The sequence below is a fragment of the Passer domesticus genome, chromosome 1 (assembly GCF_036417665.1).
Source record: "Passer domesticus isolate bPasDom1 chromosome 1, bPasDom1.hap1, whole genome shotgun sequence".
Classification (NCBI taxonomy): domain Eukaryota; kingdom Metazoa; phylum Chordata; class Aves; order Passeriformes; family Passeridae; genus Passer; species Passer domesticus.
This window is the reverse complement of record NC_087474.1, coordinates 43,001,927-43,020,022: the sequence shown is the minus strand read 5'-3', so window position 1 is coordinate 43,020,022 and position 18,096 is coordinate 43,001,927. Positions and strand designations below refer to the sequence as shown.

General features: G+C 40.5%; 1 protein-coding gene across 12 annotated transcripts in view; it reads right to left on the bottom strand.

The window, feature by feature from the left end:
- Positions 1-18,096, bottom strand: part of TMEM108 (transmembrane protein 108) — a 217,185-nt gene that overhangs the window by 148,379 nt on the left and 50,710 nt on the right. For 9 of the 12 annotated variants that reach the window (XM_064416179.1, XM_064416224.1, XM_064416171.1 and 6 more), the window contains one exon: positions 5,633-5,763. The gene's annotated coding sequence lies outside the window, so the exon portion shown is untranslated. The other 3 variants (XM_064416218.1, XM_064416243.1, XM_064416210.1) reach the window with 3 other exon arrangements.

Genomic DNA, 18,096 nt, shown 5'->3' with positions numbered 1-18,096 from the left:
CAGTTTAGCTTTGAATCCCACACTGAAATGCATGAAAACAGGCTTTTACAGAAAATTTAGAAGTCAAAATCTTTCCCGACTTTTTAAGCACTTTGATTCAACAACTCGGCAGCCAGCAAGCTTTTCACAGCCGTAAACATCCCCAACTAGTTGCAAAAGATGATGCTGGCTTTCACTTGTGAAATTTCACTTCAAGTGCTTTTCCCTTCCTACTTGCAGGCATTCCCTTGACTTCTCAGCACTGCTGTTGGCACGCTAAGTGCCGAAAGACAGGTTTTTAAAAAGAATGTTACTTTGCATTTGCTTTTGCAAAGGCTTGTTTTTAAGCAGTTTAATATCTAACTAAATCTAAGCAATCACCACATGCTCCATATAAGGAGGAATAAAAAACAAGAGGAAAACATAAACAAAAAAGAAAAAGTTAAATCACAGAGTATTAAAAATTCACTTCTGGTAATCTAACATGCAATTAATAGCACAGATACAGAAACAAATACACAAGTCACCCTGTATAGATTTTCTATACCAATTTAATTTCTTGTATGAGGATCTTCATTTACAGGGACCTCTTTAGCACAAAGTGATGCTGCTATCTCAGCTGCAATTTCACCTTTGCAGACAGATTAGAGTATAAAAGTTCAGTGTGGCCTGCTTCTTAAAAACTGAGCCTCTTGAATTTCTGTAGCTCTCTGTACTCCATTTACTATTTTCAGTTCTCTTCCTGAAGAGCAAAGAACTGAATGTGACCTTTTTACTCACTTTAAATCTGACCTAGAAATGCACAGATGAAATTTAACAGACTGATCCTTAATCTGAGGACATGTATGGTATGGCCCAATCATTCTGCAGAAAGATCAGCCCATGGATCTAAGAGTATAGCCAGGTCTGGTGTTCAGTTTTAGAAGTGGAATTTAGTTCTCTGTTTTGCATGATCCTGGGCTAATCTCAGTGGCCATCTGTATGGAGGAGGTGGGATAAGGGCATTTCCCCACCCCACAGAGCTGACACAAGGTTGTCCTCAAAACTATGGCTCATTATGGATTGTGAGGAACCTGAGGCTAAATAGTTAAATACCTAGAAGTCTCCCAGCTTTCAATTCTACGCTTGGTGAGAAACCAGAGCAAGCACTATGACATCCTGCACAGTCAGGTTCCTGCTTCTTTGTTTCTGCCAGTACTGATGGGCCCTCTTAGATTAGTCTCATAGCAAGTTTATTTTTTTATCAGATTTCACAGTCTGATTTTACACAATATACCAGTTTATTTTCTATACCAGATACTGAGCAAGAGACCATAATCCCAAACTTCCTCCACTTAATGGTGAATTCCCCACCACACCTGACAACATTTAACTGCACCCAGAAGACTTTTCATCCCCACTGTCTCCTACCACCCCAAAAGATACACTATCACTTACTAGTGATAGAAATAGTAATCAAACTTGTCAGGGCCAGATCACAAAGTGGAGTGAATTAAGTACATTCAATGTCACCAACATGAACAAAATGCTACCAAAACAACTTTATTTTCCACCCAACCATCAAGAAATAAATGCTGCATCTCACACACAGCTTGAGTAGATAAATAAGTAGCAATAAGTGTTTTGGTATTCTTTACAAAAGAATACTGAATACTTTTATTTTAGAAACAAATTGAAAACAAAGTTGAAACAATTCCCCATCACAAAAAAATAATTATTTCTGCATGTTTAGACTGTGACCTTTGTTCATACCATTTTCCTTTTGATGGGTTTTGAATATAATATTCTGTGACTAGTGACCAGTGTTAGTAGTAATAGAGGCAAGAACAAACACACCTGATTATTAGGTGGCTCAGTTGTTACTTCTGTGTCTTAATGTCTGCTTTGGGAGGGCTGACTTGTGAAGCTAACTCCTTCAGGATTTAGCTCATAAAGGATCAGTGACTTCTAGCATGCTCTAGAGTAACAAGGGAAAAACCTGGTGTTGCTAGCTGCTATCTCATTTTTTTTTTTACTTCAGGCAGCAATGGGAAACACTGCAAGGCAGAATTTATCACTGGGGATGAAGGATCAAGAGGGCTGAAATTAGAAAAGACAGTTTGGCTGCTTTCATTTCAAGTGGAAGTACTATGAAAAAGTGTTCTGAATTATGTCACACGGGGCAAATGTCACTGCAGTTAGTAAGAACTTACTGTGCCAGCAAATGTCAGGACAAATTACACAGCAGGACAGGCAAGCTGTACGTCACATTCACTTGCAAAAGGAAAAGGCTTCCCCCCACTGCCAAGAACCTGCTCCCATTTCCAAGCTGATTTAAATCAAATTGTTCTTATTCAAATCAAAACATCATAGATGGAGTACTACAGTGACACGATGTGCAGTTCTTCAGATCCTTCCCCACTTCCATGGATGAAAGGCTTTGATTCTCCACCACCTTAAAACACCATCACCTCAAGGCTATGGAGTTGTATATGTAAATGGCTGCCTGCAAGTTCCTCAAGGCACTGCTTACTGTACCGATGAAAAATGTCTAACTGTCCCCATGCTCCTGGCTCATACCCATTCTAATCTTTCTTGTCTCTTTGATCATATATTCTTAGCAGAAAGATGCATTTGCAATTTATGTGAGACGCAACACGGTATGCAGAACAACTGAATCCTTATCAAGGCCTGGGCATTACTAGAAAAGTGGAACATAAAATTCAGTGCACCAGAAAGGAGAAAGACAGGACTAAGTCATTAGCAAAACCTTTTTTTTTTTAATTAAAGTATAAGGAAGTCTTTCGCTGGACTGCAAACTCCTAGCAAAGTGAACTCATTTTGATTCAGTTATCCTTAGTTTAAAAATAAATGTTTCAATTAAAAATTGCCAGTGCTTCAATATGGAGAAAAAACATGTCCTTATGTTCTACAGAGGAAATAAACAAACAAACAAAAAACCCACAACAAAACTAGAGCTACAAAACATTTGGATGAGTTGAAGAAAATGTTTATTCCATTTTTAACTTTTCTAATCTAGGGTTTTCAGAGGTTTTCAGGCCTTCATTTTCATGACATGAATATTAACTGAAAATCACATAGCTTCTTGTAATATTGGAGTATCTGTATTGGGTATAAACCAGAAAGTCATTTGTTCCTTCAGTTCCTAAGCTTTGCCTGGTTTTTCAATCATTTCTCAGCCAAAACTATATAAGCACGGACAAAAGGCCATCAAGAATAATGACCATGAATAAATCACAATTTAAAAGCTCAGGAATTCAAAGTCTGGCTTCAATTTAAGCCACTATTACATCCAGTTAAGTTTTCTATACAACAGCTGCAGGCTACCATCAAGAATCACTATACAACACATACTATATAAACTATACTATATACACTACACAAATTCCAAGAGCCACTGTAGTAGATCATCTCAGGTGCTTTAGAGCAGGACATGCGCAGCACTGAAAGAGCAATGAAGTTTTAGGTGAAGACCAAGATGGTCCACAGAGTTGCAAGCTCACATTTCCACACAGCAGCACAGCAGGAACAACAGCCTTTGGCAAATGGATAGTAACAAAGCAACTCTGGGGCTCTAACAACATTTCTGCTGTGAAGCAGCACCAAGAAATCCAGTTAACTAAGACACTGCAGAATACTCTGACCCTGTACATTTTTCTTAGCCACTAGTACAAGTTCTCTTCAGATACTCAATTTGTGTGTAACTCTGTCATTGACTGGTGTTCTGAATGGCTGGGCTTGAGCTATGTCTGTGTAAGCACAATTTGCCTCCATGCATTCAGCCCCTATCCCCAGAATGGCTGCTGCAAGAATGCAAATCCTATTTGGAAGGATTACTTGCCACGCAACAGCCAGAGGCCCTGTCCAAGGCTGGGCTCCCTGCTGTGCCAAGAAGCACAAACTCAGGAAGCTCTGATCCAGAGAAGGACCTGATTAGAGCAGGCAAGGTGGTGCAGGAAGTGGCATTGTCCCTTCACATAGGCAGAATCAAAGCTGCCACTCCCTGCCCCCTGCATACACCTTGCGTAAAGGTGTTCAAACAAGAAAGCACAGACCAGCAGGCATTTGTACTTCTGGGAGCTGGCAACAACTGGTGGCAGAACAGATTCCACTGGGGCACTTGAGTGTGGACACCAGAGGTTACACAACCATCTGGTAGATTAAACAAAACTCTCTAGAGAAATGCCTGGTATCTAGACAAGATCCTACAGTTTTTTTATGATCCATGTGCATTCCTTCCTAACAAGAGTTGTGGAAAATTACTGGAATGTCCCAAGAGCTCAAGAGTTTGAATGTGCTTTTCCTTTTAAGTTGTATCTACTAATGCTTATCTTTGCATTTCTGAATACTTTATACATGTCATTCCTGTTACTTCAGCATACAAGGGAGTCCCCCCCACCCATATCTACAGGATGCAGTGCCACAGTCTGTTACATTCCCCACCTAAGGATCTCTTCAATTTAATTCTTCCACAAAAGAAGGAGATTGGTTATCTCACACTTGTGGAAATGGCAGACTGATAACACTGGTGGTCATATACAGACTAGAAGCAATGGCAGAGCACTGCACAGGATTGTTCCTTTATCATGTAACACTGGCTGGGGAAAATGGAGAAATTAAGTGTTGCACTGACTTGAGCTGAATGTCCTCTCTTCAGCCTCTCTGGGTTAAAGCAGAGACCAGCTAAGCCAAATTGCAGATGCCTTTTTCCAACTGCTTAGCTGCCTGATTTGAGCTCTTGAGTAACACAGAGCTGGTATGGTTTTGCATTGGCTTTGTAGCAAACTTGTGTTGATCCAAACTGTAAAAATATGAAGTCCCACATAGCCGCTCCCCAGACATGCAGAACTACATCATCTCAAAAATAAGAAATTTTACTTCAAAACAAGTTCAGTTCACGTATTTCTCAAGTGTTTCTACTGGCTTCAAGTAGCTTTTTGAAATTCTGTGTTTTGTATCTTCCTTGAAAACAGCTCAGTAAAGGAAACATTCAGAGTAAATGAGAGTATATCTGGGCATCAGGAAAAGATGCCCAGCAAATCTATCAAGCCCTCCACCACCTTCAGCTTAGACTAGTAAGTGACTATTTTTACCGGTAGGGAGAAAAAGTAAAATTAAGCAGGTTCTGTAAACAAACCACATAACAATCCTAAAAGTGAAACACTAAAACTGTATAAAGAAAATGGCACAGCTTGCGTCTCCAGTCAGAGACATTTTCTGGCATCCAGTTTAGAGACCTTTTCTCCTGATTAGCTGCTACACTATGTACATGTTTCAAGTCTACTTCAATCTACAGCAATTAATAAGCACATAAAAAAGATGCCTTAGGTGAGCAGGAAGGTCTTCTATCGGCACATGCTAAAAATAGACAACCTGTAGAGCTATCTGAGCAGGTACTTCCTATAATAAAACTTTTAATTTTACAGGCCCCAAGGATCCAAATTTATCATTGGGTTTTGAAACATCAGGCTTTTTTGGGTCTGTATATCATCCATTTATGTTATTAATAACTAGCCACAGTTATTAGCAGTCAGCCACTAGGTTGAACAAGCTTTGGAGAACAACTCCACTACCATCTTGGGGAGTGCCACAAAAGGAAGCTGCACCACACTGAAGAGACACAAAGCAGAACAGAAATCCATTTGTGCCTTACCTTGTAACGGGAAGAGCAGATGCCTTCAAACATATCTATATCCATACAGTCCATTGGTCCAGATCTTACCGGTGATCAAAATTCTTCCAGCTTCTTGCTTCCTTATTTTTTAATCTGCCAGCTGGTGCAACCTATAAATTTACAGAAGTGGGTGTGTTATTCCAAGGTGTTTATTCATCTCATTTTATAAGGCATCCAATTTAAATACATATGGCTCTGTGCCATGTGGCTCCTATTGCTCTCCAGAGCTTTCAATGTAATGGATTACAGACCACATTGTTTCTGTAGGTTATTGATTTTTGGGTGTATAAGTAGCAGACTCTTTAGGATTTCTTTGCAGACTCAGACGTTCCAGACTGTCACATTCCATATGTGTATATCCTACAGATTTCCCAACATGCTCCTTATTTTACGAAATTCAAACACTTAACAAAAACAAATGACACAACTTGCATCTCTGAATCGTCAATTTCTTTGTTAATTTATCTGTTAAAGGTTTATTCTTGTGGAAAGAGACTAAATTAAATTTAAATACTAGTTTCAGAATAAGAATGCTACTAATCTGAGAAACTGGAGATTGGCAGAGTGGACAAGATTTATACTCATCAATCAAGGTAATAAAAAAGAAAAAACCTTCACAAGAAGTGACCCTGTTCAATGGTTCTTAGGAACAAAATGAATTAGTGGAGCAGTAGGAAAATTCAGTCAAACATTTATTTTTTTTTTACTACTCAGGGAGTCACAGTGAAATTCCTCAAATGTATCCAGAGCTGCAGTACCTTCCAGGTATTTAAATTTGGTCATCTGAATCAAATGAACTTGTGAAAACCAAGCAACAGGTTCTCTGCTCATACAGTTTTCCTCTGTGAAAGCAATGAAGGAGTCACTTATATATGCTTGACTCCCCACCGCAGATTGTTCAGCATACAGAGCACTACCTCTGTACCTGACACCTTTCCCCAACATCCTGATCCCTATATGCAGGATCCACAAGCAAGACACATTTTCATGGTGGATTTTACAAAAAAACATATTGCAGTTTTCATGAAAGATCAATTAAACAACGGAGTGTAATTATCTGTTTAGTGGCAGACAGGCAGCCTCTGTTAGTTCAAGAGCTGCTTTGCTGGGCTGTATTCAACTGCTCAAACAACTGTTTCATTATGGGATTTCACCAGACACCCCTGGCTCCAGCATCATGGCACAGAAAATGGGATGCATATTTGCTGCTTTCCACATTTTGGCTCCTGCTGCTTAGAAGCTGTCCCTGCTCTCCACAGAAATTGTTTATGAATATTTCAAAGGTTAGTATAGCCTTGTGTATATGAGGTTTGCAGTATACACATCCTCTGTAGGCTGCTCTCTCCCTCCCTTTTTTATTATAGAAAATTTAAAATTAATTCACTTCAGTCAGAATGACTAAAAATCTAAGTGGTGACACTTTATACTATATGAACCACTTGTAGCCTTACAGACTGATGTAAATTCTTACCATGAAGGGTAAGAAAGCCACACCGTCCCTCCATGTCACACACTGATGGCACATGTTACATCTGGTTTGATTGCTATTCAAACCTGAAACTCTTGATGGAGTCAGAAAAAGCCTTGATCCTGGGACATGTTTCAAGGGATCTGGGCCTCTGCCTTGATGCAGACGGATCTCAGATTGGAAAGGTCACACACAATTACCAGAGAATCCTTGATTTTCAATCTCCAAAAAATAACAACATTACACAACATTTTACTCCCAACAAGTTTCAGGACTTGGTTTCTGTGAAGTAAAAGGTTTGTCCTTCAGAAGTACTGGATAAAATAACAGCCATGACCTAACATGGGGAAAAAATACAAGACACACTCTTGGAAATTAAACACCACAATGCAAACTGCTAAGAAAAAAACCTGAAAATGCCATACTATTCAGGTTATCTGAACACTTGCAGGCTATACTTGTATTCAACCCGTGGGTTTGGACCTCTCTAATTAGAAGAAATCCACCTTCTTCATGGCAGTGGATCATGCAGAGACTGGGCATGAGGAAGCAGCTTGCATTGCAATTTCACTATATATTACAATTGCTGCAGCATGCATGTGCTGGGATTTTGGCATAATACTGTGTTACTCTTTCAGAATACAAATCCAACATAATGTCAAATACAATATAAGTAAATACCTGTACTTAATACTTATACTTTGTACTTCAAATAAGTAAATCTAGTCTTAGCACATGACACCCTCCTGCCATCTCAGACCTGTTGGATGGACCAGGGTAGGTCAGGAGAGGTAGCCAGCAAATTTTTTGTGATCAATCTCTATTTCCCTGTAACACCAAGGAGTCCTAAAGCAAGCAGGGTTCAGACAGAGATGAGTGGCTGCTGTCCTCTGAATGGCGGGTGAAAGAGGAGCTTCATGGAAACATGGACTAGGACAACTTGACTTGGCAGAAAGAGGCAGCAGGTTAAGAAACGGGACACCTGTGACACAGGCTTTGGCATGTGCTCTGTGGTGACTTTGAAAAGGAAAACCATATTTTTTGTTTCTGGGGTAATTTTCAGTCTTCTGGAGGGAAAAAACAAAAGTACAAAGGGTAGACATATACTGCTCCATTGACTTTGAGTCACCTATTTATCGTGGATGTGCATATGGACTGATGATAAGTCCAAGCTGCAACTGCTTCTGAGCTAGGAAAGAGTCCCAGTATGCCTGTGTGATTTCCAAACACCAAGATATTCTACGCTCCAGTGTACATGTGTTATGAAACACCAGAATCAACCTTATTGCACAACCTCCATTTTATAGCCAATGTAAAGGACTCCTAAATCTAGTCCTGCACCATCTACACTAGAGGACTCCCACTGGATTAAAATATGAATGCCAGTGATTCTTTAAGTGACCACAGAAGGCTTATCTCACCCATGTCTTCCATAACTAACATAAGGTACTGGTGGTTTGTCATAAAACTATTGCTATTCCTTTAAGAATCATGATGTTTTACTGAAAGGCCATTCCTGGAAAAGTCTGCCTTAATAAGCTTAATAAGGCAAAGTGAGCTGCCCAGCCAAACCTTTTATTAAATCACACCAAAACTGCCTGAATTTATGCCATTGCAAAGATTGTTGGAAATTCCTGGCTGCCCTGGAAGTGTATGTACCAACCTCAGAGGAAAAACTCACACATCCTTGTTGATTCATACTAATGTCATTGTTTACAACGACAGGATGCATTAAATCCTGTTTCAATTACCAGGCATAAAAGCACTTGTGGATTGACATGTGGTCTTGCCTCAATAACACTATAATGGGACTGAGGTAAACCAGCCTGCTGCAAACAGCATAATGTCTCCAGATGCCTGCATTCCTGTGCACACTCCCACCCACCTCCCATCGCATCTCCTACTCTTTTCCCTTTGTCATTTTCTCTTCTTCCCGCCTTTCTGTTTAGCCCTCCCTTTCCTTTTGTGCTAGCAGAGGCTGAAGGGCAACTGGCTAGCAAAATGGATTTGCAGAGCAGACCTGGGACTCTCAGCGGACAAGCTGACCACAGGCAAGGAGCATGCCCATGTGACAAAGAAGGGACAGCAAAGACGAGGAAGCCAAGCTCTCCTCGGGGGCTCACTGAAAGAACAATATGAAACAGGCACAACTGAAAACACAAGAAACTGCATTTAAACAGAAGAAAACTCTCACTGTGAGGTTAGTCCAACACACATACGGGTGACGCAAAGAGGCAGTGGAGTCTCCAACTGCAGAGACTGGAGACATTCAAAACTCAGCTGCACACTGTCCTATGCAACCTGCTCTAGATGTTTTGAGCAAAGGGTTGGCTACACAACCTCCAGAGGTCCCTGCAAACTCAGCAGTTCTACAACCCTGTAAATAGAGCCCTGTTCCCAAATTTACTTTTTTTTAAAACAGGTTCATCATAGTATGTTACTGACCTGGCCAAATTGGAAAGTTGATCCTGAACAGTGGTACAAGAATTTCAGTTGACATCTCCACATTTCACAGAGGGAATGGACTGATGCAAAAATGACTTTGAAAATGTACCCAGATGTTAGAGATGCTTCTTGCTCTAAGAATCATGTGGCTCCTTTTATGCTTCTCTTAGGAGAAAAGCTCCAGTGGTCACTGCTGCCTGCAGCAAGATCAGTACTCCTACTTTCAGCATTTAATGCATTAGCCACTTGTAAAATTACATTTATGTCTCCCCTTTATATCATGCTCCCAAATGACGACTGCTGAGGCAATTTTTAGCAAATCTTTCCCTCAGCCTCCCAGCCCACTGAATAAAACCTGCTTTTCTGATGTAGAAGAATGAAGAGAAAGCATAGAGAACTCATTGCCATAATAAAGAACAAGTTGGACCCTTACCCAGCTCCAGAGAGTTTTTCAAAGGAAAACTGGCAAGCCATGCTCAGCTTTTCAGGTAATGCTATCAGCAAAGCAAAGGTCACAATGAAGGTTTTACCTATGGATTACATATATCATCATCAGTGGCAAGGATTACTCAGTACCAAGAAGAGATATATCATGTTCTTGCCCAAAGAGGTGGCTAAGTGTTCTGCATAATTCATTTCCTCCATCAGCCAGGAGTAAGAGATGGTCATTCTTCCTACACCCATCATTCCTTATTTCAACAGTTAACACACTCCTGTTACTAGTGATCTGTTGGTAACATCTCTAATCTCACCATTCTGAGTCCTAGTATCTAAAGTCTGAAAAGCTTTATTTCTAACAGACTCCAAAGCAGATCCAAAGTTATAACCTGGGCTCACTCCTGTTTCTTTTGAAGAATAACTCAGTCTTTCGTCAGACAAGAGAGCTGACAATGAAGCTTTCTCTTTGTGGATGTTAAGTCAAAAACTTAACAGAGATTTTCCTTATTCCTATTTTGTGTATTTAGTGTGGCCAGCACATGCCTCCAGATGAGTCACTCGTCTCATTAGGCACGTTACCCCACAGTAACTGTGCCTAATGGTTTCCTTGAAATAATTCAGGGAATAACAAGATTTTTGGTTCACTTTAATTTCTACTGATTATAACCTTTAAATATCTTCAGTATCATAGTCATAAAATTGCTCCCTATTGCTCAAAGGAGATCTGTCGCAGATACCATATTGTCTTTAGTTGTGCTCCACAACACAGCTGAGTTTTGGATGCAAAAACTTAGTACCTATTCATAAAAAATCATATGTTGCTTATTGATCAATTTAGTAAGCACAGCCAAGCATACCAGTTCATATTTTGCTCAAGCAAGGATGTCATGGAACAAGTCAGGGAAAGTTTTCTACACTTATCCACTAACTTTGACAAGAATATATAATTTGCAAACACATACACTAGAATTTATTCAATTAATTCCCCCTATTTACCTGGCAGTCGATTATTCCAATCTATAGCATGGCCAAAACTTATGGTCTACCTATAATCCAATGAGCTAGACTGGAGCATGAGTTGGTTGGTTTTCATTGATGCAACTGAGATCCGTTGCATGGCCACCGAGAGGTTCAGCTTAGCTGAACTCTTGCTTTGGGGGAGCTGCAGGCTGTGAAGAAATGTAATCTGTGCTGATTCAGCTTATCTGCTAAGGCAAAACTCAGCCCTGGCAAGACCTCCAGTGGAAGGCAGCACCAGAGGAGATGCTATGGCATAAGCACTTAGGAATATTGACTGCTGTTGCCAGGAGAGGAAAGATTGCCCAGTGTTTTCAAACTTTTAAAGGCAGTGACAACACATAAAATCTCTTTAATGTATGCACAAAATTGCAGATATGTCAGCACTATACTGACACATCCATTTTATTTTATTATCAATTAGAAATAAAAGATTTTGTCAATAATAACCTTGTGTTTTGTTTTATTCTGCATTAGGCTGTTGTAACTGCAGATTTTGGGTGCAATCTCATAATTGCATCTCTACCATTGTAACACCTGTAATTGGCTTCCCTCTTTCTTTAATCTCTTCAGTGGAAAGACAAAAGTTCAAACTATTCCATACCTGGCATTAGTCTAGAGAACATCAGTTTACAAGGGTAGAGCAAATTCCATCAGTTCTAATAGGATTAAAGGCGTTTCTGCAGTTTTCAAAGCCTCAGAAGTAACACATTCTTTTAAAAGGAATAACTGGTGTTCACACAGTTGATTAGCATGGTCCACCACAACCAGAATAGCCGGTAAGAAATTTAGCAGAATAATTTCACTGCATCTGCTTGAAATATTACCTTATGGTTCTGACTTGCAGTAAGTCTGGCATAAACTAGAGGGGAATAGGTCACTCTGGGACAACAGCATAGTAAGCAACAGCCAATTGCTTGCATGTGTAGTTTTTTTTTGTCTAGTTAAGTTTTTAAGTCTCTAGAATATCTTCAGAGACAGGTAGTGCCACTCTTACTATAGTATTATCTATTCCTACAAATTATCTGGTTAAAATCACTCTGCAAACATCAGAGCTCACTCTGACAAACTTAACATAGATTTGAACAGTTGAATCTGCCTTTCAGGGGTAGTGCTGCAAAGCATTAGTAGAAAATGTTTGCTTAAATTTTCTTTTTCTTTTGAATTGCATTCTCAATCTACTCATTTGCACATTTTCCCTTCTTCCCCCATCCCCCCCAAAAATAAAGGCCAGGTGTAAAACGACACCCTCATTCATCAAAAGCACGTTCTCATTGCTGATTTACCTTCCCAGGCAGTCAAAGGGTCATTTTTAAACATTAAATTGTCAATAGGATAAAGACGAACTGATCCTACCTGCTTTAATTAGCAGCTTTTTCCACAGCAGCCTCTCCATATAAAGGACTCCCTCCACAGACCTTGAATGCCTGACTGCTTTCTGCAGTTAACAGAGGTGAATTTTCTCTGATACAGTATATATTTTGTAGTACTGCTGCACAAGTATGGCCATTTATTCATAGCACAGTTCAATTTCCTTCCCAGTTTTTCCCGTATAAGTGCATTCAATCCTTAATTACTTACTCATAGTTGTTTTATCTCTGTTACAACCATCCATGCAATCTGTGCTTTAAAATATTTTACTGAAACAGTCGTCTGGCCCCTCCTACTATATGAGATAAATATATGAAGGCTATCTCTAGTAAACTGACTATCACTACTACAACAGGCTTTTTCTGTGGTTACACTTCGAGACATCTTTAAAAAAGGATGCCGTCTAACATGCAGTGGTCTACTTTAAATATAACATGCAAGCCACAGGCTCCCAGTTCATTTTTCTGTGGAGCAGTCTCGTGCCTTCGGCTGAATATTACCAATACACATCTCTGCAAACTGGTCGTGACAAGCACCTGGTCATTCCTCCTTGAAAAGCAAAAAATATTAAAAAATAATAATAATAAAAAAAATTCCTGCCTTCTACCCGAGATATGATGCTTTTCACGCAATGATAGATACTAATGTCACCTTCCCCCGCAGCTCCCACCCATTCGAAAAGAGTGGGAATAATCCACACGCTATTTTCACTGCCTACCTGCCCCTGAAACTGCTTATTCACATACAACCGAGCCCACCACGCCGCAGAAGGACAGTCACAGCGCAATGCTCCTTAAACTATCAGCCAGCCGCCACTTCAGACCATCAAGAAGACAAACCGAGGAGCGAACGCGTCTCACAAGCGGAGCCCCATCCCTCTCGCACCCCTCACTCCGGAGCCGAGCCGAGCCGAGCCGAGCCGGAGCCGCTTCCCGCTGCCGCTCACCTCCCCTTGCGCTGCGGAGCGAGCGCCGCCGCTGCCGCTGCTGCTGCTGCCGGGCACCCTCCGCCGCTGCTGCTGCTGCTGCTGGCCCGGCGGCGGGCGGGGCTCCGCCGGCCCGGCCTCCCCGGGAAGGGTCCCTGGCTGCGGCAGGGCGGGGGCGGCGGCGGCCCCGCCGCGGGGGCGCGGAGCGGCGGCGGGCGAGGCGCGGGCGGCGAATGTAAATGAGGAGCCGCGGCTGCGGCAGCGCTGCCAGGGATGAGGGGCAGGGTCTTACCGGGGGGGAAAGCTGTCATTGAGCCGACTGGGAAGCCCGGGCCGGGCTGGAGAGGTTAAATGTACGGCAGGAGCTGTTGGCAGCAATACGGTGTTACGGTGACATTACAGGTGGCGGCCACAGCGCTTCGCTCCACACAGCCCCTTCCGCTGCGAGCATTGGGTTGTTCGACATTCTGGCAGTGTTTTACCACTCATTTACACCGGGGCTCGTGTGCTGTCAGAGCAACTCTTACAGGTTTGAGCCTGGCTGGAAGAGACCTCCAGAGGAAATTTGCTTCTGATGAGTTAGGATTTATCCCGTAGGCAAGGGAACGTGTGTAGGGACGTTGGTGTGGCTGCTCCAAGGGAACCTGAGCCTCGGAACTGCAGATCTAGAAACAGCGGCAGCTCCAAGCCCGGGGCTATTCCAGTTCAATGTCTCACCCAAAGCACTGCTGCTTCCTCAAAATTTTAAGCCATCCTTCCTCTCCCCTCATTAGCCACAATCACCATTAGTTAGCATTTTTCTGTGTTAACCAATAGAGAGGAAAACCCTACCTTTTTCTTTAACCAAAGGCTCTTTTTTCCTGAGATTTTCTATTGCTACATAATTATTATCAGCCAATACAAACCTGCTACATCTGTCTTCTGGCAGTGTAGGCTATCTTTTTATTTCTTATTACTTCCATGGAAATGTTGAGTGTGTCAGGAATTTAGGACTTAAAGAGTGCAAAGTGGTACACAGAGCTTCCGGTGTATAGAACAATCACAGAATGGTTTGGGTTGGAAAGAACCTTTAAAGGTCCTTTAGTCCAACCTCCGTGCAATGATCAGGGACAACTTCAAATAGATCAGTTTGTTCCAAGCTCTGTCCAACCCAGCCTTGAATGTTACCAGGAATGGGATGTCCAGCACCTCTCTGGAGACCTGTGTCAGTGTTTTACCACCCTCTGAACCTACCCTCTTTTAGAGTAAAAACACTACACCTTGTCCTATCCCAACTGACCTGATTAAAAACTTAGTTCTTATCTTTCTTATAAGCCCCCTTTTAGACACTAAAGGCCAAAGAAGATCTCCCCATCTGCCTAGTTGCTTAGCACTTCATTCAACAGGCTTTACAATCTTTGCTGACTTCCTTCCAATTAAAGAAAAGAGTTGCTGCTGGTGAAATATCACTAACATTGCAACTATGGATTATTCAGTGAGATTTTACTTTGTCAGTGCAAAACCAACCACTGCCATGTTTTTCTGGCTTTCCTTTCTTATTTCTTCTTTTGCCCAATATTTCCTTCAAGTTGCTGCCTGAATGGCTGAGTCCATGTCATACACCAACAACTAACAACATCTGCAGTTACTTGTTTCCAATCAGAGTACAAATATTAAATAAATAGGCTAAATATGCTAATGAAGCTGCAATAGCAGAGTAACCTATTGGTGACTAGGAAATGTAAGATTTTCACCTTCCTGTATGATGAGCAAATAGATATGGGGAGAGTTCCCCAGGTTTGCAGCCTCAGTTATGTCTGCCAGTCTGTGGATACTCTGGTTCATAGCCAAAGAGAGAAGGAGCATCAGTCTGCCTTGTCTCCCTGCTGCCTTTTACAGAATAAAGTAACAGCCTGAAGTTAAATAGACCCCTTTGCTCCATACAGAGGGGGTTTGTTTGGCAGAATGTCCATCAACTCTGCTAAACTTTAAAAATTTTTTTTTCTGTAAAAGGTTTTTCTTCCATAGTTGTTTAACACAGCTCAGGAGGAAATTTCAGCTGCTAAGAAAACATTATCCTAGGGTTCACACAAACCACATATAGAAACCATGTTCCAGAGAAATCACTTGTCTGCCTATGTTTTACATACTGAGGTTAACCATTTTAAGGCAGTTTATTTAGCTAGCCAGCAATAGCTATTTACAGGTTAAAAGATGTTTTCTGAAGAAAACTAAAGTTCAGCCACTTCAGAGATCTATGCTTTGAAGAGGGGTTATGACTTGTCTCTGGTCAAAAGCCAGGAAGCTTGGCTCCTTTGAGGCACTGTAATTAATAAGTAATTATAAAGGACAAATGAAAAAGATTGGAGATTCTTTCTCACTGGAACAAAATTATTTTTGATGCTATAACTATAGTTACAAGAAATTTTCAAAATCCTCATGGACTTGTAAAAACACATGACATTATTCATCTTCTACCTAATGAAAAATAAAAAAAAAGGAGTGTCAAACCGAAATGAATGTAAATTTTTGGTGTATAGAGAATCAAAATTGAACTGATTTAGATATAAAGTAAAAATTATCTTTGCAAAATGAATGGAAGTTGTAAAACAGGATGAACAAGGAAGGGTCTATACAAGAATTCTTTGTCCTTGAAGAATTCCTTAGCACTCAAGAGAACTGAAGCCTGATAGATGCCCATCAGCCTCAAAGGATCAGGATGAGGTGCACAAGCAACACTGGGCTGTCAGCTCTCAGAGCCACAGCCATGAGGAGCCCCAGGTGAGTCCTCTGACCGTATCCATTTCTTCTCTCTGTAGGTCAGTCGCATGGTGGGTAACCAACACCCAGCAGGAGCTGAGAGATTTGCAGATTTTAAAAATGAATCCGTCTGTAACTGAAAGGAAAAACTATACACAACTTATTACACAATATTTTTCCACCCCCTTCTTATTCTAGAAGGACTATAATTATTCCCAGTTGTAGAAGCTGTACAGTAGTAATCCTTCTCCTCCTACAAGCTTCATTTACAACTTGAGAGCTAACAGCATAATACATTTTTAATAAATTATACTAAAATATTGTGGCACTGCTCTAAAAATAAAACCTGGAGATGAGTTGTTAAGAATATGTTCCTTAAATACATAAAACTATCCCTGAAATATGCAGTTTTTTTTACAAAAATGACTTGGCTTATAAACATCTGTGATCATAAGTACTTCTCAGAAAAGCACTGGCAGCGAATCTGTAGTATTTGAGTCACTTTTTAAAAGAAGAAAGCTTTTTCCTTTTTACTATTAATCTCTTTTCCTTTCATCTCAAATTTAATTCATCTCTAGATCTTTAGAAAGTCATGAAATTATGCATGTGCTAAGAACGATGAGTTAGAATGAAAGAAGGAAAAAACCTCACAAAGACTCGATAAAAGTAATGATAAAAATATTGGGAAGAGTAAGGAAAATATTGGAGTTTCATTCATTCAGGACCACAATATTGGTCTGAGCCATTTTAGCAAGCTTTAAAAATAATGTTTCTAATTTTCCATCCACTGGATTAATTTTGATTGTGAATTCAGATAACAGCAGGCAGTGGAGTGTTCTTTTAGTACTGTAATTTTGTATTTATGTCTACACTTAACATTGGGTCCCTGAATCCGTGGTAAAATATTCAATTACATAGTCTGGTTTTCAGGCATCCTAAATGTCTACCTGCCTATAGAAGCTATAAATACCTCGCAGCTCTAGGAATGAGCACTGTTTTATTAAATGTTTATGCATGGTCCTGGAAATCCAAGGTTAAGCCTACAGACTTCAAAAACCTTAAATTTAATATCTGGGGTTTTCTATCCTCTTTTGTTTCTCAGAAGCATCACATAGCTCCCCAGAATTTGTAAAGAGAAAGGAAAGGACTGAAGAAGGAAAAGATGGTCAGCTATGAATGCCAAAGTCATTTACACATAAGGCATGCTCATATATTGAATGTTTCAGGAAAGTGCTCAGAGATTTCGGTTTGATGCATATTGATTAAGATGGGCTCTCAAAAAGGCAGCTGGTACTAGGGGAAAGTTGTTCTTGTGCTGGTTGCATGAACATAACAGAAGTCTCCAAGCAGTTAATTAAGCAAGATGGAAAAGAAGCAATATACTAAAAATACAAAATCTTCAACAAAACTAAAAAAACCTACTAATGCTTTAAAAGTTCTCCTAGAGGGAAGGAAAAGCCTTAGGGTTTATAGGAGAATTCAAAAGACTTTGAGGGTTCTTTTCATTGAGTAGGATTGTAGCTGTTTAGGGATTTTGCAGAAGAGCATGGAGTATACCACTGAAAAGAGTAAACTAAAATACAGCATTTTCAAAGCTTTCCACAATTGTTTTAGATCTGTATCTAAATATTACATATCAGGCTTTGGAATGGGGATGCTTCTCTTGTAAATGTGCTGAATATACTGTTCAAACCAGAGGTGTTGAGGATGTGTGTATAACTCACCCATACCGTAATGAAACATGCTTTTGAGGAAGAGCACTGGTAGCTGAAAGTAAACTTAGGGTTATTTTTTTTTGGTTCAGAGCAAAGAGAGTAATTCACAAAGATAAAAGAAATTTTAAAAACACATCAACAAAGAAAACTAGTTTAAAGTTGCCCTCACCCATAGAAAATTCCTAGCAGTGCTTGAGCAATCACTACTGGTGGGAGCTGTGTTCCTGAAAGGTCACCACACCAAAGCAGAGCAGTGGAGGCTTAAGTTCCATTTTGCCATGTGTCTGTCAGAGTCAGTATTAACAACAGGGGCACAGCAGGGAAG